We start from the raw sequence: 23,341 nt of genomic DNA, 5'->3' as shown, positions 1-23,341 counted from the left end.
TTCAAAATTTAAAAATAACTTATAGCTAAATTCCAGGATTCCCAAACTAAAGAGAAAATACAACAATCAGCCAGACCCCTCCTACAATATAAATATTATAGAACTATAGTCAATGTTACACAGGACCTAGCAGTTTATATATTAAAGGATCAGAAGGCATGGAATATGATATTCCATAAGGGAAAGAATCTAGGCTTACAACCAAAAATCACCTACCTATCAAAACTAAGAATAATGCTCCAGGGGGAGAAATGGATGTTTAATGAAACAGAGGACTTCCAGGGATTCCTAATGAAATGACCAGAACTAAAAAGAAATTTCAGTGATCAAATTTTACTCTAGAGAAGCATAAAAGGGTGAACAGAAAATATTCATGGGAATTAGTGGGGTTAAACCAATCATATCCTTGCATGGGAGAGTAGCAACTAGGATATTTAAGATACTCATGGTACAAAAGGTATTTAATATACTAAAGGTATTTTAAGATAATGAAGGGAAACAATAGTCTTAAACTGATTACATTAAGAATGTTCTAATTAAGAAGCTTAAGATATCTGATATTTATTTGAAGTACCTAAGATAGCTAAAGTACCCCTTAGGATACTTAAGATCCTAAAGCTACTTAAGAACTTTATCACTGTTTAGGTAATGAGTAAGAGCCTTTATAGACAACAAGGATTGAGTTGAATATGATGGGATGATATTAAGAAAATCAAGGGATAAAAGAAAATACTGGAAAAATAGAAAAGGATAAGATGTTGGTAGGAAATTATCTCATAGGAGGAGGCATATGAAAATCAATAGAGGGGAAGGGAAGCTGGGGGGTGGGCAATGCTTGAACCTCACTCATCAGAATTGGCACAAAGTGGGAGTAATATCCACATTCAGATATGGAAATCTATCTTATGCAATAGGGAAGTAAGAACAGGAGAGAGAAAAAAAGGAAGGGGAGGCAGACAAAAGGGTAGGGTACCTCAGGGAGGTGGGTAAACAAACATTTGTGAACAAAAAAGGTTGAAAGGAAAGAAAAAGAGAAGCAGGTGAAATAAGATGGCAACAAACACAATAATCATAACTGAATGTGAATGGAAGAGTTTAGCAGAGAGCATTAAAATTCAGAATCCCACAATACACCATTTATAAGAAACTTGGCTAAAGAAACAATAGAATTGAAGTAATATAAATATTAAACAGATGCACCAAATGACCTAGCTTCCAAATTCCCAAAGAAGAAATTACACTAGTTACAAGAGGAAATGGAAAACTTTATTAGTAGGCGATATTAACCTCTTTCAGAAATAGTTAAGCAAAAAATAAATAAGAAAAATTAAGTAGGTGAATTGAATTTTGGGAAAACTAGACTTGATAGACCTGTGGAGAAAACTGAATAGGAACTGAAAGGAATATACCTTTTTCTCAGAAGTACACAAAAACTGATCATATAATAGGACACAAAAGTCTCACGACTAAATGCACAAAAGCAGAAAAATGTATCATTTTCAGACCATAATGTTATACACTAAACAAAAAGCTGGAGAGGAAAAAAAGTCTAAAAATAAATCAGAAACTAAACAACCTTATCTTAAAGAAAGAGTGGGTCAAAGAACAAATCATAAAAATAATCAAGAATTTTGTTAACGAGAATGACAACAAGGATACAATATGCCAAAATTTTGCAGCCAAAGTAGTATGGGGAACAATTTATTATTTAAAATTTTTTTCATTTGAAAAATATTTTTCAATGTTTACATGATTGATTTTCTTTCCCTCCCCTCTCCCAGAGATGACAAGCAATTCCACTTGGATGTACAAATATTATCACTTGATACCTATTTCCATTTTATTCATTTTTGCTATAGAGCAATCTTTTAAAGTCAAAACCTCAGGGAATAATTTATATCTCTAAATCTTTATATCAAAACAGAGAAAGAACAGATCAATACATTAGGTGTACAATAAAAAAAGTAGAAGAACAAATTAAAAATCTCCAGTTAAACAGCAAATTAGAAAATTTTAAAATCAAAGGAGAGATTAATAAAATTGAAAGGAAGAGAACCATGAACTAATAAGGAGTTGTTTTTATGAAAAAATCAATTAAAAGGACAAACCATTCATTAATTTGATTAAAAAAAAACCAAATTAACAATATTAAAAATGAAAAGAAGTAAATTACAACTAATGAAGAGGAAATTAAGGCAATTACTAGGAGTTGTTTTGTTCAAGTATATGCCAATAATTCTGATAATCTAAGTTAAATAGGTGAGTATTGAAAGAAATATAAATGGTCCAGATTAATGGAAAAGGAAATAGACTAAATAATCCTATCTCAGAAAAAGAAATTGAACAAGACATCTATGAATTCCCTATGAAAAAATCCTAAATGGACTTAAAAGTGAATTCTGCCAAACATTTAAAGAACAACTAATTCCAATAGTATCGAATTTACTTGAAAAAAATAGATGAGGAAGGAACCCTACAGAGTTCCTTTTGTGACATAAATATGCTGTTGATACTTAAGCAAGAAGAACAAAAACAGAGAAAGTCATAGACTGTAATGTTGTGGAAGAGAGAAAATGGGAAAAGGCTGCAACAGAGCTGGAGAAGTTGGGGTTGCTGAGCTGTCACTCAAGGAGAACATTCTAATTGGAATGAGGACCAGAAAAGACTGTTGAGAGAGGAGGAGACAAATGGAAATCTTGGTCTCTTTGCCTTGGAGACAGAAAGGAAGAAGGGTCTCTTGGCTTGGGGTCAGAAAGAAAGAAGGTCAAAAGTCCAGCTCTCTCTGATTTCTCTGCTATGCTATAGTGAATGAATTTCCAGATCTGTTAACCAATTTTCCCAATCTGAACTATATTCCACCATCCTTCAACCTAGGAATTATTCTAGTGTTAGGGAACCCCAAACCCTCTTTCCTTCCATTTCCTTATCTTTCCCTTCTTCCCCAATAAACCCCTTACTTAATCTTAGAGAAGAGAAAGAGCATTTTATTTTGAGACATCATAAAACTCACTCTGAGTTGATTTAGAGAGACCAATAGAAGAATCAACTGGAAGGGGAGGGAAGAAGGGAAGAGATTGGCAGATCTGAACTTGTAGCTATCATCACTCAAATAATCCCTATTACAAGGCCAATATCCCTAATGAATATTGATGCAAAAATTTAACAAAATACTAGCAAAAAGATTACAGTAATGCATCATAGGAATTATATACTTGGATCAGCTGAGTTTCATATCAGGATGGCAGGGATGTTAAGGATGGCTCAATAATAGGAAAACTATCAGCATAATTAACCATATCAATAACAAAACCAGCAGAAACATTATGATAATTTCAATAGATGCAGGAAAAGCTTTTGACAAAATACAATGCCCACTCCTATTCAAAACACTAGAGAACATTGTAATAAATGGGACATTTCTCAAAATGTTAAGTAGCATATATCTAAAATCATCAGTAAACATCATAATAGGGATAAGCTAAAAGTTTTCCTAATAGGTAATGAAAGAGGGATGCCTATTATCACCACTCAATATTATTTTAGAACTTCTAGCTATAGGAATAAGAGAGGAAGAAGAAATGAAAAGAATTAGAATAGGCAATGAGGAAATAAGGCTATCACTCTTTGCAGATGATATGATAGTATACCTAAGGAATCCTAGAGAATCAACCAAAAAACTAATCAAAACAACTTTAGCAAAGTTATAGGATATAAAATAAACTCACATAAATCACCATCATTTCTCTATACTACCAATAAAACACTAAGAGAAAAAGAAAATACCATTTAAAGTAACTATAGTTAATATAAAAAAGGGAAATCTATCTGCCAAGACAAATCCAGGAACTATATGATCACAACTACAAAACACGTTTCATTCAAAGTCAGATCTAAATAATTGTAAACACATTAATTGTTCATGGTAGGATGAGTCAATATAATAAAGATGATATTTTCCTCAAGTTAATTTATTCAGTGTCATTCCATTCAGATTACCCCAAAATTACTTCATAGAACTAGGAAAAATAGCAAAATTCATCTGAAAGAACAAATGACCTAGACTATTAAGGGAATTAATGGAAAAAATTAATGGAAAAAATATGAAGGTGGCTTACCTATACTAGATCTTAAACCATTTTATAAAACAATCTGGTATTGGCTTAGAGTAGAAAACCATTGGAATAGTTTAGGCACTCAGCATGCAAAGGTAAATATCTATAAGTAACTGATGTTTGTGAAACCCTCAAATCCAAACTTTTGGAAGAACTCTATTTGACAAAAACTGTGAGGAAAACTGAAAAAGGCTATGGCAGAAATTAGGCATAGACCAATCTCTCACATCATATATAAAAATAAAGGCAAAATGGATAGATGATTTAGAAATAAAGGGTGATACCATAAACAAATTAGGGGAGCACAAAATAATTTACCTGAGAAATCCTATCATTAAGGGAAGAGTTTAGGTCCAAACAAGACATAGAGAAAATTCTGAGATATAAAATATTAAATTAAATTAAAAGATTTCTGCAAAAACAAAATCAGTGCAGCCAAAATGCAAACAACAAAGAGGGAAAAAAAATAGCACATCGCTGATAAAGGCTTCATTTCTCAAATGTATAGAGAACTGTCAAATTTGTAAGAAAACAAAGCATTTCCTGTTGGATATGTGGTCAAAGGATGTGAACAGGCAATTCTCAGATGAAGAAATTAAAACAATTCAATGCTCCAAATCACTATTGCTTAAAGAAATGCAAATTAAAAGAACACAGGAATCACTGCACATCTGTCAGATTTACTAACATTACAAAAATAGAAAATGTTAAATGCTGGAAGAGGAGTGAAAAAATCCAGACACTAATACACTATTCGGGGGGCTAGCTAGCTGGCTCAGTGGTTTGAAAGTCAGCCTTAGAGATGGGAGGTCCCGAGTTTAAATCTGATCTCAGCTACTTCCTAGCTATGTAACCCTGGGCAAGTCACTTAACCCACATTGCCTAACCCTCACTGCTCTTTTGCGTTGGAACAAATATACAGAATTGATTTCTAAGTAAGAGATTTTAAAAAAATACAGTTTGTGGAACTGTGAACTGATTCTGGGGAGCAATCTGGAATCATGCCCGAAGTGCCATAAAACTGCATACCCTTTGACCCAGCAATACCACAACTAGATCTGTATTCCAAAAAGATTAGAGAGGAAATTAATCTACCTGTATAAAAATATTTATAGCAGCCCTTTTTTGTGGCAGCAAAGAAGGGGAAACTGAAGGAATGTCCAACAATTGAGGAATGACTTGTAATAGAATACTTTTGTGCCATAAATGACAAACAAGACGATCACAAGAAAACCTGGAAAGAGACTTAAAGTGATGCAAAGTGAATTGAGCAGAGCCAGAAGAACATTGTACAGAGTAATAACAATAATAACTAAGTAATTTAACCGTTTGCAATAAGGCAAGGATCCAGGACAAACTCCAAGGGACTCATGACAAAAAAAGGATATCTACCACCACATAAGGAACAGATGGAGTCCGAGAGTAGTTTGAAATATACCCATTCTTTATTTCTTCCAGGAATTTTTCTCTAATGTAAGCAATGTGTCTTGTTTCACAACAAGACTAACATGGAAATATGTATTATGTGATAACATATGTACAACCTATATCATATTAATGGAATTCTTGGGGAGGAGAGAGAGAACATTAATTACAAAATGTCAGAAAACAAAATTAAAAATTTTTATTAACATGTAATCTGTAAACATGAGAATAATAAAAAAGAAGCAGTTGACTGAGAAGTGTTATAGTGGAGTATTTTGGAATGGGGTCTGTGTGATTATGTAGTTAGATTTAAAATGTGTAAACTTTTCCATAGCTATAACTTTTCCATATCCCTGCTTGTCCCTAAGCCAGCATTTCTCTTCCAAAATAACTTATTTTGGAAGGCTCTCTCTTATCTTAGTAACCAGACATAACACTTGTCTCAATTTCTCCTGAATAGGAAAGTTAACTTGTAAGCCTTAGCATTTTTATATAATAAATATGGTTTCTATTTAACTAGGCTCCCTGAACCTCATCCCTGCCTTTCTAGGAGCTTGCACTATATATAGTTGGAAAGATTAGACATGTAAACCTGAATAGTTATAGATAGTATGTGTGATTTATTTATATAGGGTACTCCCGGATGAGGAAACTCCCTCTATCAAATGATACTTCTTTTGCAAGTTAAGAGATTGAAGCACGACAGTACTTGTTTTAATGATTTGTCCAGATGCAGATAAGAGTAGGATTTGAACCTAGGTTTTCATGGCAAGCCCAACTCTCTGGTCAGTATGCCACAGTTTTAAAAATAAATATAAAATAAGGAATTATATATCAAAAGAGTGGCACAGACAGTCCCCCAAAGAAGGACTTTTGCCTGGAGTGGTCAGAGAAGTCTATATGGAAGGAGCCGAGTCTTGAGTTGGGTAGAATATAAATAGACTGAGGAAGCAAAGGAGAAATTTCCAGGTTGAGGTATGTAAGTATAAAAATACTAGATCTTCATGTTTATTATAATAAAGGATTTTGGTTCACTGGATAAGGTGGTATACCAGTGAGGTATTGGGTGGATTGTGAGAGCAGGGACAGAGGGTGAAGGAATGCTTATATGAGAGAAGGAATAGCAGACCCTTCTCTCTCTCTCTCTCTCTCTCTCTCTCTCTCTCTCTCTCTCTCTCTCTCTCTCTCTCTCTCTCTCTCTCTCTCTCTCTCTCTCTCTCTCTCTCTCTCTCTCTCTCTCTCTCTCTCTCCTTCTCTCTCTCTCTCTCTCTCTCTTCTTCTTCTTCTTCTTCTCTCTCTCTCTCTCTCTCTCTTCTCTCTCTCTCTTCTTCTTCTTCTTCTTCTTCTTCTTCTTCTTCTTCTTCTTCTCTCTTCTTCTCTCTCTCTCTCTCTCTCTCTCTCTCTCTCTCTCTCTCTCTCTCTCTCTCTCTCTCTCTCTCTCTCTCTCTCTCTCTCTCTCTCTCTCTCTGTCTCAAATGATAACAGGCTGTCAGTTATCACTTGAAGCTGAGGGGACAGATGTCACTTTCCCCAGTCAGCCCCACTAGAGGAAAAGTTACTATCCCCTTTCCTACTGTGATTAAAAGCCAATACCGAAATCTGACTGCTTTTGAGGGATTTATTAATGGGGTTAGGTCAATTGGATGAGGGGAGTGAGTGCTGGTAGCCCTGTCAAATTCTTACACGGTCCATGGTGTAATGGGCCTTGTAACAGTGCCTAGGAATTTCTCCGCCCCTTCCCAGCTAAATGACCCCTTCTGTTGACTTAACTATTACTATGTCCTAAAGAAATAAGAAAAGTAATTCAGGGAGGCAGGGAGCCGTGCTCTGCTTTTAGAGTCTGCTCTGAGCTCCCCTCAGAGGTCTGATATGGTTTGCTGCAGGTGGAGGGAAGCAAGAGTTGTGTATCTGGTGAGAGAACAGCAACAAACTTGGAGAAAGAAGCAGGGTCTTCTCTCAGGTGGCTTCAGTAATCCTTCAGCCTTGCCCAAAGTAGACTTTCCAGCTTCAGGTCTCAAGGCAGAAGACCAAGAGGTTCCTCAGAATCCTCTCAGAACCATTAGCTGTACCCCAAACCCTTGCTCCTTTCATTGTCACTCCACTTTGGTCAGTTATCCTCAGAATTCCAAATCTCCTACCCCATCCAAACAGTATTTGTATGTCGAATTGCTTGGCATATTAATGTAGTCTATCTGCAGGCATGCAAATGGTGTAAAAGCCAATGGCCGACCCCCAAGAGCCTTACTTCTAAAGTTCCCCCAATTGAACATTTTGCAGAGACTACATGCCTGACACACTCTGATTGCAAATGTGGATATCCCGGGGGCTGTCTAAAATAGACAAATTGACTAAATTGTACCAAGGACTGATTGCAAAAATGGAAAAGACCAAAACAGACAATGACATTGAAGGGAAGGAATGGGAGTTGGGCAACACAGCCACAAACATTCCACAGAGCTATATGTCCACCCATGGACCAAAAACTTCCTTAAGTCATGTGAACATGTCTAATGGGGATGGAAGGCCAGATCAAACAGATTTTCCTTGTACACCTGACACTGAAAATAACCCAAAGAAGCAGGCAGCTCAAAAAGAAACATGTTCTATACTCATGAGCAAAGAAACAGTTACTCACTGAGACAACAAATAAAGAAAGCTTGCAAACAGGAAATGCACTACTTGCACTTAATTAACAAATGACAGAAGAAATCACAGAGAATTATGCAAATCCATTAGAATTATGAGGAAGCAAGGGAGAAAATTCCAGGTTGAGGTACAGAAGCCACAGTGCAGAAGTGGGGAAATACAAGGAAATAGTAATAGCTCACATTTATGTGGCACCAATTGACCAATGTAAAATAAAAAAGATGATCAAATGTATTTTTAAAAACTTTGAGAGAGGCAATGTAAGTATTAGTTCCCACATTTTAAAAAATAATTTTTTCAATTAACAAACATGTCTCCTCTTCTGTCCACTCTGCCCTCTTGCCTCCCTCTTAAAAAAGGAAACATCCTGCAATACGTATGCATAGGCATGTTTTACTTGAACACATTCTCACACTGGCCTTGAATGCCCCCAAATGGTTATCTCTGGTTTATTGCCTTTATTTCAGGTGAACATACTCAATTCTAAATTTCACAGCATTCTAAGTCATTGGTCCTAAGGAATTGGGATGATTCCTAGTATTAATCAGAATTTAGTCTTTCAAAAGTGGGTTTCTACAGTGGTCCTGGATCTGCTTGGTTTATTCTGCATCAAAGAGTTCAAAGTGAAGTTCAAGTGATATTAACTTCCCTCTTTCCATGTTTGGATAGACTTCTCCTTGCCTTCTCTCCAAATTTTGTGAAATAAATCCTCCCCTATTCCTTCCCTTCTCTACCTTTCCTTATTTGTTAAGATTATCAAAACATAACAAAGACCCACACTTATGATTCACCCCTGATGATATCACTTTGTGGGGGGTATTTGTATCACCTCCATCCCCATCTTAATCTGATTAGAATACCTGCACTTTAGCTTTATAAAACCTTTTCCAGTTCTTACCTGTATTGATTTTTTTTTATGCATCGTTACTTCTGTGTGTGTATTTCAAAAATTTTACTCAGCTCCAGACTTTTCAAATCAGCAATGCATGGGAGTCTCATATTTCATTAAAGGACAACCTTTTTTTCTTCTGTTGGATTCTACTTTTGCTGGGTAAATTATTTGTTTATTTTGCCTTTTGGAATAGTCCACTCTTTGCTCCTTTATGGTGGTAGCTGCTAATGGTGTGATTCTGGCTATTCCTAACCCACCACCAACATTTTAAATTATTTCTTCCTGGCTGCTTACAGTGTTTTTTTTTCCTTTGGCTTAGAAACTGAATTTGGGTTAGATACTCCTGAAAATTTTAATTTTGAGGTTTCTTTCAAGAAGTGAATGGTGGGTTCTTTCTATTTCCACTTTGCCCTCTAGTTCTGGAGAGTTTTCTTTCATGGTTTTCTGAAATATGTTGTCTAAACTCTTTTGGACTAGAGAGTCTTAAAGGCATCCAGTGATTCTTAAATTGTCTCTCTTTAATCTGTTTTTTGAGTCAGTTATCTTTGCCATGAGATACCTTTTCTTTTTTTTAATCTTTTGATTTTGTTTTCATTTTTCTTCTTATCTCTGGTTGCTAACTCCACCTACCTGCCCCCTCTCAGACTCTTCCTGGTTGTCTTTGTCCTGTTGCTGAATGGTATCTGCTCTGGCTGCCCCTGAGCTGCTGACCTAACTCAGAACTTTGAGCACTGAGTGTCATCTTGGTCCTTCGTGTTCCACACTTTTCTGCTCTGGTCACTTGCCAGTAGGTCTACTTTGTGATCTCGTACTGGGAAGAGGAATTATTGTAGTTTTTCCTTTGCATTCCTAATCACTGCGTGCTCTGGTATTCTTAGATGATTGTTGGAGTACTGGTCTGAATTGCTTCCTTTTACTTCACTATCTTGGCTGTAATGTGTTATTTATTATTCACATTTTATAGACGAAAGTTCATGGCCATATAGTAAGTGAACCTTGGTCGGCTGACTCAAAGTCCAGGACTCTTTTTACTATAAATGATGCTGTCACCCAATATGTTTAGAGAAAGCAATGAGTGATGGCAGATCATATTGGCGGAGGCAGAGGCTTTTGTATAAAGGAATAGAGGAAATAAATCTAGAAAAGTAGGTTAGTGCCAGATTGTGGAGGCCTTTGGCTACAGAGTTTGTAATTATTTTATACATAGTGGAGGCCCATTTAGGACCTGGATAACTTTAGATGATAACTTTGGCAATTACCGTCTAACATAAAATACTTCTGGAAAAATTAACTGAATAAGATGATTTAGTATTCCCAGTAATAACTTTGAGATTTTCCATTCAAATACTGATTCAGGTTAGGGTTGTCAGGCTCAGGTTGACTAGTACCAATTTGTGGTGCTGTTTGTTATTACTAAGGGCAGCTAGCAAAGGTGGTAGAGTTCTGGGCTTGGAGTCAGGAGGTTTTGTTGTTGTTCAGTCATGTCCAACTCTTCATGACTCCAGTTGAGGTTTTCTTGGCAAAGATATTAGAGTGATTTGCCATTTCTTTCTCCAACCTGAGTTTAAATCCAGCTTCAATTACTAGCTATGTGATCCTGGGCAAATCAGTTACCTCTGACTGCCTCAATTTCCTCACCTGTAAAATAAAGATAATAATAGCACCTACCTTACAGGGTTGTTATGAAGATCAAATGAAATATTTGTGACATGCTTAGCACAGTGCTTGGCAAGTTGTAGACACTTAATAAGTGCTTGTTCTTTCTCCTTCCCCTTGCCCCATCTGAAAAAGTTGCAAGATCCCTAAGGAATTTAGGGGCAAGCCCCTTTCCTACATTTAGCCTGCCTCTGTATTTGTAAGATGTAAAGAAAGGCGAGAGCTCCACAGGAGAGAGAACACTTTGTAGAAGAATCTCCTGTTGTGGTTTCCCTCCTGAGCCTTCCAGACACATTTACTGCCTTTTGCCAAACTTGAAAAATCTTTCTTCTCCATTGCACATGTGTCTAATTCATTCCTTTTCCCTCTAAGAAAAAATCTCATTTTTCAATAAGTCTTTGTCTCAACTGACCTCTTAACAGTTGTCAGGGATGGGAGAGAGAAGGAGATTTGGGTTCTGGAAGAGAATTTAATTTGCTACTATGGGAAATTGCTTTGCATTTGCATAACTGCTTTCACCTCATTATTTTATTTTGTGCTCATACCAGCTGCGTGAGATAGAAGAGGTAAAGATTGACAGAGAAGGAAAACAGACACAGAGAGAACCAGCAAGGAAGTAGAATGCAGCAGAAAAAGCCCAGAGCTGGGCAAAATGGGCCTCTTTGTAATCCCAGCTAACAGAAGGCTGAGACTGGCAGATCTCTTAAACTCAGAAGGTCTCAGTTGCGATGAGTCGTCAGGCCAGTTTTCACACTGAGGCTGGCATCAGTATGGCAAATCCTTGGAAACCGGGTGGGAGAGAGGGACAAGGTAAGGAAGGGGATGACAAACAACTGCTTAAGGAGGGGCAAACTGACCCAAGCTGGTTGGAAACAGAGCAGGTCAAAGTCTCCCTTGGTAATCAGTAATGGGATTGACCAATGAAGAGTCTTCCTGCTTCCAGCCTGGGTGATATGGAGAGACCCAAACTTTTTTTTTTTTAAATAAAGGCATGGGCTTAGTTTTGCTCCCTTTATCAGCTGTGCAGGCTTGGACAACTTGCCTTGTGTCTGTGGATGTTGGACTAAATCAGGATTTAGAGACAGAAGAGGTCATAGAGATCACCTCATTTCAGGCTGAAGTCCAGGGCAATTTTAAATGAATTGCTTAACACTCTAGAAGGCAAGATTGGAAACCAGTCTGGTGCTCTTTCTCCTGGAACGCTTCTCTCCTAGTCCCATGCTCATGTCTGGAGTCTTAGTACAATACAGGCATGTCACAACCCTGACTCATCGTCTGAACCCCATCAGGCCTTGAAGTCTCACTTTAACATGTTTGTTTTGGTGGAACCAGCTAAAAGATTTCAGCTAAGACAGTGGTGTCCCTCTCAAATAGAAAGCATCCCTGTAAGCAACATGCTGACTTAGCAAGCCACAAATGAACATGATCTCTGTTGCATTTTGACTTATTTTATTAAACATTTCCCAATTACGTTTTCCTCTGGTTCAGTCTTGCCCAGTGTATAGGGTAAGCCTGGTATAGGGTAAAGCAGATGTGGGAATCACAGATATTTGTTTATGTACTCGCTACCTCTCCTCCTTTCTTAAACAATATTGAGACAAGGCCAGATTTGAACTCAATGTTGAAGATAAACCTTCCTGAGTCCAGGTCCAGCATGCTATTGCACCCCAAGCTGCTCATATGAGGGAGGTAAGCCAGCAATTTTGGTATATAGAAGATCATTACTTGGCTGTAGCATGAAGATAGACATCACGCCTTCTGTGGCTGAAGTCTTACTTAAGCTGATGGTATTTGTTCATTGATGCATTTTAAGGATGCAAGAAAACTCTGGACTGGACAAAAGATGTGGGGGAATGTTGACCTATTTATTGTACTTATAACATCCTTTTTAGAGTCTGAAGCCTGGTTTAGGAGAGTTAAGAATTAATTCATAAATTTAGCCCATAAATAAACCTAATATCATCTTTTTTTTTTTTTTGCTAATTGCCATGGGTGAGGTCTAGCCTCACTTGTGACTCCAGGGTTTCCCGACAGGTGAACGATCATTCAAAATAAATAACAAATGGAATTAATCATTATGGCCATGGGACTGCTTTGCATCTGATAGCTGCTCTGCCATACCCATACCTGGTATTTATTTTTATACCCATTTTCTTGGCACACAGATATATTACCTAACACACATGTTCAAAGAGAGATACTTGAAAAAGTGATACATTAACTTTTTTTTAAAACATTATTTTATTTGGTCATTTCCACACATTATTCATTGGAAACAAAAATCATTTTCTCTTCCTTCCCCCCCCTCCTCCCATAGCCGACACATGATTCCACTGGGTATCACATGTGTTCTTACTCAAACCCATTTCCGTGTTGTTGGTATTTGCATTAGAGTGTTCATTTAGAGTCTCTCCTCAGTCATATCCCCTCCACACCTATGGTCAAGCAGTTGCTTTTCCTCGGTGTTTTTACTCTCACAGTTTATCCTCTGCTTGTGGATAGTGTTTTTTAGATCCCTGCAGATTGTTCAGGGACATTGCATTGCCACTAATGGAGAAGTCTATCACCTTCGATTGTACCACAATGTATCAGTCTCTGTGTACAATGTTCTCCTGGTTCTGCTCCTTTCGCTCTGCATCACTTCCTGGAGGTTGTTCAAGTCTCCATGGATTTCCTTCACTTTATTATTCCTCTTAGCACAATAGTATTCCATCACCAACATATACCACAATTTGTTCAGCCATTCCCCAATTGAAGGGCATCCCCTCATTTTCCAATTTTTGGCCACCACAAAGAGTGCAGCTATGAATATTCTTGTACAAGTCTTTTTCCTTATTATCTCTTTGGGGTACAAACCCAGCAGTGCTATGGCTGGATCAAAGGGCAGAGAGTCTTTTATCGCCCTTTGGGCATAGTTCCAAATTGCCCTCCAGAATGGTTGGATCAATTCACAACTTGATACATTAACTTTTAACAAATCATTTGATTAACATTCTATATTCTTGTATTGTGATTACAGATAGAATAAAAGGTTGCACACAAGATAAATGATTTTGTCACAGGTGGCTTAATTTTCTCATTACCTTGTGAGAAGTTTTGAGCTTACAAACAATCAAGGAAAATTACTTATTGCTTTTAATAAAGTGGAATAATTAATCAACAGTTCTTAAAAGACAATTCAACAATTGTATCATTGAGGTTGAGGGGTATTGGGAACACAATTCAAATTTAATATTAGACTGATCATTTTTCAGGGTTCACTAGGGAGTTCCTGTGTTACTGATTTGTATAATTGAGTCACTGAGGCATATTGAAGCTTGATGTACTTATACTTATTGTATGGGCCTCTATGATTGATTTGTGTGCTGGTTTCATGAAAATAGGTTTCTGTGAGTGGGAAAGTTTTGGGCTTGGCCTGTAGCTGTGGTTTTGCTGGGAATTATGTACCTAAGTAAAAGTTAGCCCATGATAGTCTTTTGGGATTGGGCTTAAGGGTCTAATCTTTTGGTGATGTTTTAGAGAATTAGGGTATAGGTATTTTGCTCTTGCATTATTACTTCTGAGACTAGGGGGAATAATAATCATGTCAATTCCATAGGTAAGGAGCATTGATGAGAGAGGTCATGTAAGGGGGATTGAGCAGGCAATCACATCTTGCCAAGGGCTACTCTGTGGCCTCCTTAGCTACCACGCATGACTCTGTCAAGGCATCGTGACCTGATGGCTCCCAGCAGCTAACCTTGAATTTTCTTGAGTCTTGACACCCTTTATGAAATGAGCTATAGTTGTATTTGTGTATAGGAATAAAAGTCCTTGGACTTTGTGAAGGTTTCTTAGATTCCAACTATGGCCATGGAAATGGTCACAACAAATGGTAACAACAAATTCATTTTATGAAATGCCAGACTTCTCCCACTTCTGTTGCTTCCTCAACTAATTGCAGTGCTTGAGGATTCCAAAACCTACATATAAGAGTGGAGTAAACACATTGTAGCTTGCCTTCCCCTTCCTTGGGAATCAGGAAAAACTGTTGAAAAACCTCCTCATCAAAGGGAAAGCTAGGAAGCTGCTTTTGTTGATATCATTTCCATGAACCATAGTGAGATTTCTGCTATTCTCATGTTCCATCTGGTGTGTTACCTCCTTTCTCTCTACTGTTCCCTCTCCCACATCTCCCATGTCCTGATCTGTCAAAGGGGGATCCCCAGATAGTGGTCAGAGACCAAATTTGAGATTTAGATGTAAAAATACATAGGACCTCCAACCCCCCACTTCCTAGATTTCCAGCCCTCTTGATACCTTTGCTGATTACAGAGAACATTCTTCAGTAAAGGAATAATTAGGGTATCTAAATTTTGTGCACAAATTATCTTTTTCTTCTCTTCTGACTTAACACACACAAAAATAATCATTTATTTGTTTGGGGAAAGTATTTGCTGCTAAGAGATAGAAGAAAATGGGTAAAGACAATGATACATTTCGCATTTCATTTACCTTCTTAAATTTAGAATAACACAGATTTAGCAGATCACTGCATAATTCTAGTACTTTACTTTTTACTTTCTGAAGTCAAATCCTCAGTTCTTTGTTGTTCTTGCTAGCTCTTCATGGATCACCCTCCTGGAGAACTAAAGGAGATAAATCACAATTACACAGCTTTTTTTGTGATTATACATATATTTCTTATTTGAGAATTATAATCCTTTGAGGTGGTCTATAGAAATATATCTATTTTATAAAGAAATAACTTGATCAAGGATGTGTATTAAGCAGTCACATGGTTAATTAGTAAAACACTTACACCCAGTCTAGCTCCCAAGTTCAATGCTCTCTCCATTGTCTTAAAAACCCAGCATGTAGATTACAGAGAGGTTTTTGTATGTAAAGTATTTGATATCATTAACATAAAAATTTAATAAATACCTATTATTGTGAAGAACCTTTTGAGTAGTAGCAAAAGCAAATTGATTACCCAGTGATCTGCCTACCCATATTATTCCATTAAATAGAAAACACTAATGGCAGCACAAATATAAAACTTCTATGGACAGCTAACCAGACATTGAAGAGAAGCTAAATTGTTGGTTTTGAATTTTGTGAGCTGACATAGTCTGTCCACATAACATGCGATTTAGTTCTGATCACCACTAGGTTTCTAAGGGACTTACCATTGGAGTAGAGCCACCTCACAATGTCCTCATTTTGTTGTGAAGGTATAATGTACAATCATGTTCTTACTGTTAGATTCTTTTCAGCTAATGATGCTGTCTCTGAAACACTCCCTGCCTATCCTTGATAAAGTTGCCTCACCTGATTTTCTTTCCCTTAATCTATCTAAGCTAACATTATCCTAACTGATACTTACAATCCTTCTATCTCACATTGTAATTTGCCTTGCTTTCAAGTCTTGATTTTTCATTTGACTAGTTTAGCTATCCACTGTCCTCTTGACTCTCTTGACCATTGTCTTAGTTCTATTCATACTTTGCCCTCCCCACTTCCTCTGATTGTATTTTGGAAAACAGAGTAAGACTGTGCAATTCTCCCTTGCCTACATCCAGTTTATGTGAGACTCAAATAAAGGACAACAACCATCCTACCAGATGTTGGAGAAAGTTACACGCCAATGTTGTCTGGATTCAGTAAGGTTTCATATCATCTGATTACAATTCATCCCTCACTACGATCTGACAAAATTTGTATTGGGGCTCGAAAGACTATGCCTAACCCTTTGGTGTCTATTCTTACCCTCAGTGCCGCCATCCTCTCTCTACATAGAGTCTTGCTTCTTACTTTACAAAAAATCAGCAGCTATTTGGGATGAACTATTTCTTCTCCTTCACTCCATCCCTTAGAATTGCTCTATATCTTCAGTCATCTACTTTACACTCGTCCCTGAAATGAATGCCAACCCTTCTGCTTCTGCCCCAATACTATCCTGTGCTGATTACTTTAGAAATTTGCTCCATTAGTCATTCAATCTCTGACTGTCAACTTCTTCCTATTTGCTGTATTTTTTCTCATTGTCTATGACCATGCTCAATTCTATACCACTCTTTAAAAACTTTCATTTGACCTTGACATTCCTTTAAGCTTGGTGTCTCCACTCCTTGCCAAAATAAATCCCTTTACCAGTACAAGTGATACCTTTCTGTTCCCTTCAAAAGTTTTTTTCCTTCTATCTTCTCCACTCCTTCATTACTTACCTTTAATTTCTCCCTATCTACTTACTCCTTCCCTACTACTCACATATGTGCCCATGTCTCCCCATCACCAAACCCGCCCCCCTCATCTGTTCAACCTCCTAAATCATCCTAAATGTCTTTTGTCTTTTGTGCCTAAACTCTTTTAGATCATTTGCAAAGGTTCTCTTCTTACCTATTGGATGTCTCCTCAGTCTCCTTTGTTGGTTCCTTATCCAAATAACACTCACTAACTGTAGATGAATGTAGGAATCAGACCCTGGTCCTCTTCTCCCTCTTGTAGAGATGTGGGGAAGAAAGGCTTCATGGAGAATCTTGGCAATTGTCTTTGGTTCTCTATTCTCCCTCACCCAACATAAAAAATCCATTGCCAAATTTATAATTTTTACTTATCCATCTTTCATTTGTTCTCTCTGCTCACATGACCACTGCACCAGTTCAGAGTTTTATTACATCTTGTCTAGATTATTTCATCAGTCTCCCGATTGGTCTCTCTCTTCTTCAAGTCTTTCCCCACTTCAGTGCATCTTATATAATGCTGCCGAAGTGATTTCTTTCCTCCCTCCTTCCTTCCTTCCTTCCTTCCTTCCTTCCTTCCTTCCTTCCTTCCTTCCTTCCTTCCTTCCTTCCTTCCTTCCTTCCTTCCTTCCTTCCTTCCTTCCTTCCTTCCTTCCTTCCTTCCTTCCTTCCTTCCTTCCTTCCTTCCTTCCTTCCTTCCTTCCTTCCTTCCTCCCTCCCTCCCTCCCTCCCTCCCTCCCTCCCTCCCTCCCTCCCTCCCTCCCTCCCTCTCTCTCTCTCTCTCTCTCTCTCTCTCTCTCTCTCTCTCTCTCTCTCTCTCTCTCTCTCTTTCTTTCTTTCTTTCTTTCTTTCTTTCTTTCTTTCTTTCTTTCTTTCTTTCTTTCTTTCTTTCTTTCTTTCTTTCTTTCTTTCTTTCTTTCTTTCTTTCTTTCTTTCTTTCTTTCTTTCTTTTCTTTCTTCTTTTAGAAATGTTTTATCCTTTCCCAATTACATGTAAAAACAATTTTCGGCATGCATTCCTTTTTCTAACATTTTGAGTTCTAGATTCTTTCTCCTTCCCTTCTTTCTCTCTGCCCCCCTTCCTCCACCATGACAACAATTTGATATTGGTTTAATACATGTACTATTATACACAACATATTTACATTTTTTTATCTTATGGATATATACATATATATGTATTTATCCACGAAGAAAATAAAGTGGAACATGTCATATTTCAATAATGCATTCGGATTCTGTCAGTTCTTTCTCTGGAGGTAGATAACATTTTTCATCATGAGTCCTTTGGGATTGTCTTGGATCATTGTGTTGCTGAGAATAGCTAAGTTGTTCACAGTTGTTCATCATACAGTATTGTTGTTACTGTGAACAACATTCTCCTGGTTCTGCTCACTTCATTCTGAATAGGGTCATGTAAGTCTTTCCAGGTTTTTCTGAAATCCTCAGGGGAATCATTCTTATAGCACAATAGTATCCCACCACAATCATATAGCACAACTGATTCATCCATTCCTTAATTGATGGGCATCCTCCTCAATTTGCAATTCAAAGTGGTTTTTCATAAGCACAGACCTGGCTATGACTCCCCTTTTTAATCAACTCCAGGAATTTATTATCTTTATGATCAAATGTAAACTCCTTTGTTTAGCTTTTAAAGCCCCACACAATCTAGCTTCAAACTATCTATCCTTCTAGGCTCATTGGTCAATACTCTCCCATGATCTGATCCAGCTAAAATGGCTTCCATGTCTTTATTTTAGCCCTCCTACATTCCTAGAAATGCAATTCTTCCTTACCTCTATTTTGTAGATTCTGTCTCTTCTTTTTAAGAGTAGTTCAAGCATTATCTTCTCCATGAAGCCTTTTTTCCCCACATCTCTACAACTTCTAGTGCCCTCCCTCCTAAGCCCAGCTACCATTGGTTCCAGTATCAGTTCTGTTTCATGAGTTCCCAAATCTATATCCAGTCCCATTTTATTTCCTAAGTCCCCATCAAGCATTGTTAATTGCTTCTGAAGATCTTTTGGATGTCATGCAGGAATCTATGAAACCCTTCTCCTCTAAACCTTGCCTTTCTGCCAGATTTCCCCACTTCTGTTGAGGATACTACCATCCTCAAAGTCAGCTAGGTTTATGACTTTGGAGTCATTCTTGATACAAGCTGCAATATGGTCTCAGGGAAAGAATGCTATTAGGAGTCAGTGGATCTGGGCTCAAATTCTGGCTTCCTAAAATGCCTGGTGGTTATGTCAGCCTTCTTGGCAGAAACCATCATTAGTAATCTACAATATGACCCTAATCTCCATTCTCAAATTTATTCTGTACCTCTCCTAGCCAAAAAGGGCCACTACCCATTCTCTGAACTATATCAATAATATTAATAATTAGATTGCATTTATATAGCATCTACTACAAACAAGGCATTGTGTTAAATACACTGCAAATGTTATCATCTCATTTGATACAACCACCTTGGAATTTATTTGCTATTATTATCCCCATTTTATAGATGGGGAAGCTGAATCAGACAGAGATCAACTGACTTGTCCAGATTCACACAACTAATAAATGTGAGGCTGTCTACCTGCCTGGGGGTTCAGCACTCTATCCACTGTAACCTAGCTACCTCTGATTAATCTCCCAGTTCCAGGCATTTGATCAACATACTTCCCTCTCATCTCCAACTCTCATAACTCTTGCTTGTTTCCAATGCTCAATTCTAGTGCCATCTCTTCTGTGAAGCCTTCTCTAACACTTTCCCCTTTCATCCCACAACTATCAGTGTTCTCTCCTTCTTCAATTTCCCATATACTTATTTGTTTACATATTTGTTTGTGGATAACATAATTCCTAGAGTCAGGGAGATCTGAGTTCAAATACATCATCAAATATTACTAGCCATGTGACCCTGGACATGTCAAATAACCTCTGTCTGCCTCAGTTTTCCCATTTGCAATATGGGGGTAATAACACCTGCTCACAGAGTTGTGAACATCAAATGAGATGGTATTTGTGAAGCACTTAGTACAGGGCCTGGCACATAGTAGGTGCTTTAATAGATGCTTATTCCTTCATTTCTATATCTCCTTCCTCTTCTCTTACCCCCCTCCTATTCATCCCAAATGGACATAAATTCCTTTGGGGCTCAGGAACTATTTCATTTGTTCTTTCAATCTTCAGCACCTTACATAGTGCCTTGAAATCAATCAATCAATCAATATTTATTAAATGTCTGCTATTTATGAGGCATTGTTCTAGGCTCTGAGGATGCAAAGACAAAATTAATGCTGCTCCTGCCTTCAAGGAGTTTACATTCTCTTGAGGAGACAACACACACCTAAATAACTAACTATATACCAGATAATATAAGGATTTTTTTTGGTGGAGGGAGTCACTAGCCATTGGGAGGAATTAGGAAAAGCCTCATATAGAATATGATACTTTAGCTTTCTTGAAGCAAACAAGAATAAGAGATGAGAAGAGAATGTATTACATACCTGGGGGCAGGCAATACAAAGGCTCAGCAGTGGGAGACGGAAGAAGCAGAGAGAAGATCAATTTGGATCTGAAAGTGTAAGAAGAGAACAAATGTGTAATATAGATGGGAAAGGTAGGTTTGTGCCAGGTTATGGAGGGCTTAATAGCCAAACAGAGTCATTTATGTTTGATCCTAGAGTCAATAAGGAGCCACAGGAATTTAATGAGTAGGATTATGGTCTGACATGGTCTGATCTCTATTCTAGGGAAATCATTTAGACAGCTGTGCAGAGGATGAATTGAATAGGTAAAGAAACTTGAAGCAAAGAGTTTATTTAGGAGGTTATTGCAGTTTTCAATGTGACATGAGAGAAAGGGACAGATACAAGAAATCTGACAGAGGGGGAAATGGTAAGATTTGATAACTGATTGGATATGTGGGGAGAGTAAGAAACCAAGAGGAAAGCTAAGGGTGAAAATCTGGGTAAACAGAAGCAGTGACAAAAATTGTGAAGTTGCAACACTGACAAAAATAGAGGAAGGTTTGGAAGAGAGGTAGGTTTGGGGAGAAAGATAATGGATCAGTTTTTGGACATGATGAGTTTGAGATATCCAGGAGACATAAGTTTGAAATATGCAATAAGTCACTGGAGTTAGACCTCTGGAGCTCTGGACAGAGTGGGGCTGAATATATAGATCTAGGAGTTATTTACATAGAGATAATAATTCAAGCTATGGCAACTGATGTCCCAGGTGACAAATATGGAGAGAGAAGACAAGAGGAGCCAGGATAACACAAAATAGATAACTGATGAATACTTATTGATTACTGATATGTTGATATATCTATAACCAAATACAAACACCAGTAAGTGGTAAAGTATTTCTGTAAATGTCAATCATTTACATGACAATGTTTCCCTGGAGCTTTCTCCAATGTAATGTTTCACCTAACTTGATATTTTTTCCAGAACCAGTGTGGGGTATACTTGAAATCAACTCATTTTCCTTCTTGTCTCAGTGAGTTTTTTGAACAGAAACTGTTTCCTCTTCTTCCTTTCTGTGTCAACCCCCCCTCCCATTTTTATTGTCATGCAAAATATACTTCCATATTGGTCATTGTTGTAAGAGCAAAGTCATACGTAACCGAAATCACAAAATAAAACCAAAGATACAATGATGTGAAAGATGAATCCAGCAGTTCTTTCTCTGGAGCAGGATAGCATTCCCGGGTATAAGTCTTTCAGGGTTGTTCCAGATCATTGCATTGCTGACAGTAGCCAAGTTTTTACAGATAATCATCATCTAATACTGCTGTTATCATGTACAATGTTCTCCCAGTTCTGCTTATTTTGCTTTGCATCAGTTATTTGTGTCAACTTCTGAAACATGAAAAAGAGAGGAATGAGAAGCCCGAAGATTGTTTCTTAGGCTACTTTCCCAATAAATTTACCTCAGGAACCAGAAAACTGGAAGAGATTTAGGGGAGGGAGGACCTTGCCCATTCCTCAGGCCTTCCATGCCACTTTGCCAGAATTACTCAAAATAGGTCACACAAGGTTTTCTTGGGGTGTCTAAATGGGATAATTTTTATTACTTTAGGGAACTAGGCATAAACTAAATGGCTTGTCAAAGACTTCTCTTAGTTCTGATTTATGAGTTATAGAATATTAAAGAAATCAATCTGGAGCTAGAGTTATTTCAGATCTGGCAGTAAAGCTGTCAAGAAGGTAACAGTATATGGTTCCAGCCAGGGTAATATAGAGGCTGAACTTTCTGAAATCACAAGTCCAGGATAGCCACAAAAATATGATCTTTGTTGTTGAAATGTATGGCTACATTCATTTTCAGAAACCTATTAAATAGTATTAATCACATAGAGAGGAGTAGGGTTTCTTATTCTGCTGTCATATATTTAAACACAAATCTCTTCTTTCTTCCTGTGTTTTTCTTCTTTTTTTAATGCTAAGGTAGGTGATGCTTAGGCTGCTGCATGTTTAAGTAGTACACTCATGTCTCAAAAGAGTTAATGAACCTTCTTAAAACCAGACCATAATTTAGTTTGGGGCAGTGAAATGAAGAAGGCATTGAAAAATATCTTATCTCTGCTCGATTGAATCATCTGGAATAAATTTAGGAATCCACGTTAGTTCTCCAGCTGTTCCTTATGCTTGTTCTCCTTCCTATGTTAAGATGGACAAAAGATTTTTTGTAGGACATTATTTTTCCTGGCATCTAGCTTGTTCATCCCTTAACTAAAATCCTACATCATTATCTATTGACATTACCCATTACCACTATTGCTACTTATTGTCTCTGTCTATTGCAATAACTCTCTGATTTCTGGACTCACTCAGGGCATCCCTAGTAACTTCAATAAGGGGCATTTTGTTTGTTTTGTTTTGTTTGACAATTTTATTTAATTACTCAATTTAGAACTTGTTTCCTTGGTTACAAGAATCATATTCTTTCCCTCCCCTCACCCAACCCCTTCCTATAGCCAACAGACAATTCCACTGGGTTTTGCATGTGTGATCAAAACCTATTTCCATATTGTTGATGTTTGCACTAGGGTGATCCTTTAGAGTCTATATCTCCAATTATATCCCCATCAACCCATGTGATCAAGCAGTTGTTTTTCTTCTGAGTTTCTGCTCCCACAGTTCTTTCCCTGGATGTAGACAGCATTCTTTCTCATAAGTCCCTCTGGATTGTCTTGGGTCATTGCATTGCTGCTAGTAAAAAAGTCCATTACGTTCGATTGTGCCACAGTTTATCCGTCTTTGTGTATAAGATTCTCCTGGTTCTAACAGAGTTTATTTCTAAGCACGACCAAAGAGGCAGAAATAAGAGGTTTGGCTGGAAAGAAAGATTCATCCAGAGGAGGAAAATGAACCGTGGTTGATGAG

Source organism: Monodelphis domestica, chromosome 3, assembly GCF_027887165.1.
Source record: "Monodelphis domestica isolate mMonDom1 chromosome 3, mMonDom1.pri, whole genome shotgun sequence".
NCBI classification, from domain to species: Eukaryota; Metazoa; Chordata; class Mammalia; order Didelphimorphia; family Didelphidae; genus Monodelphis; species Monodelphis domestica.
Note: the sequence above shows the minus strand (reverse complement) of the source record.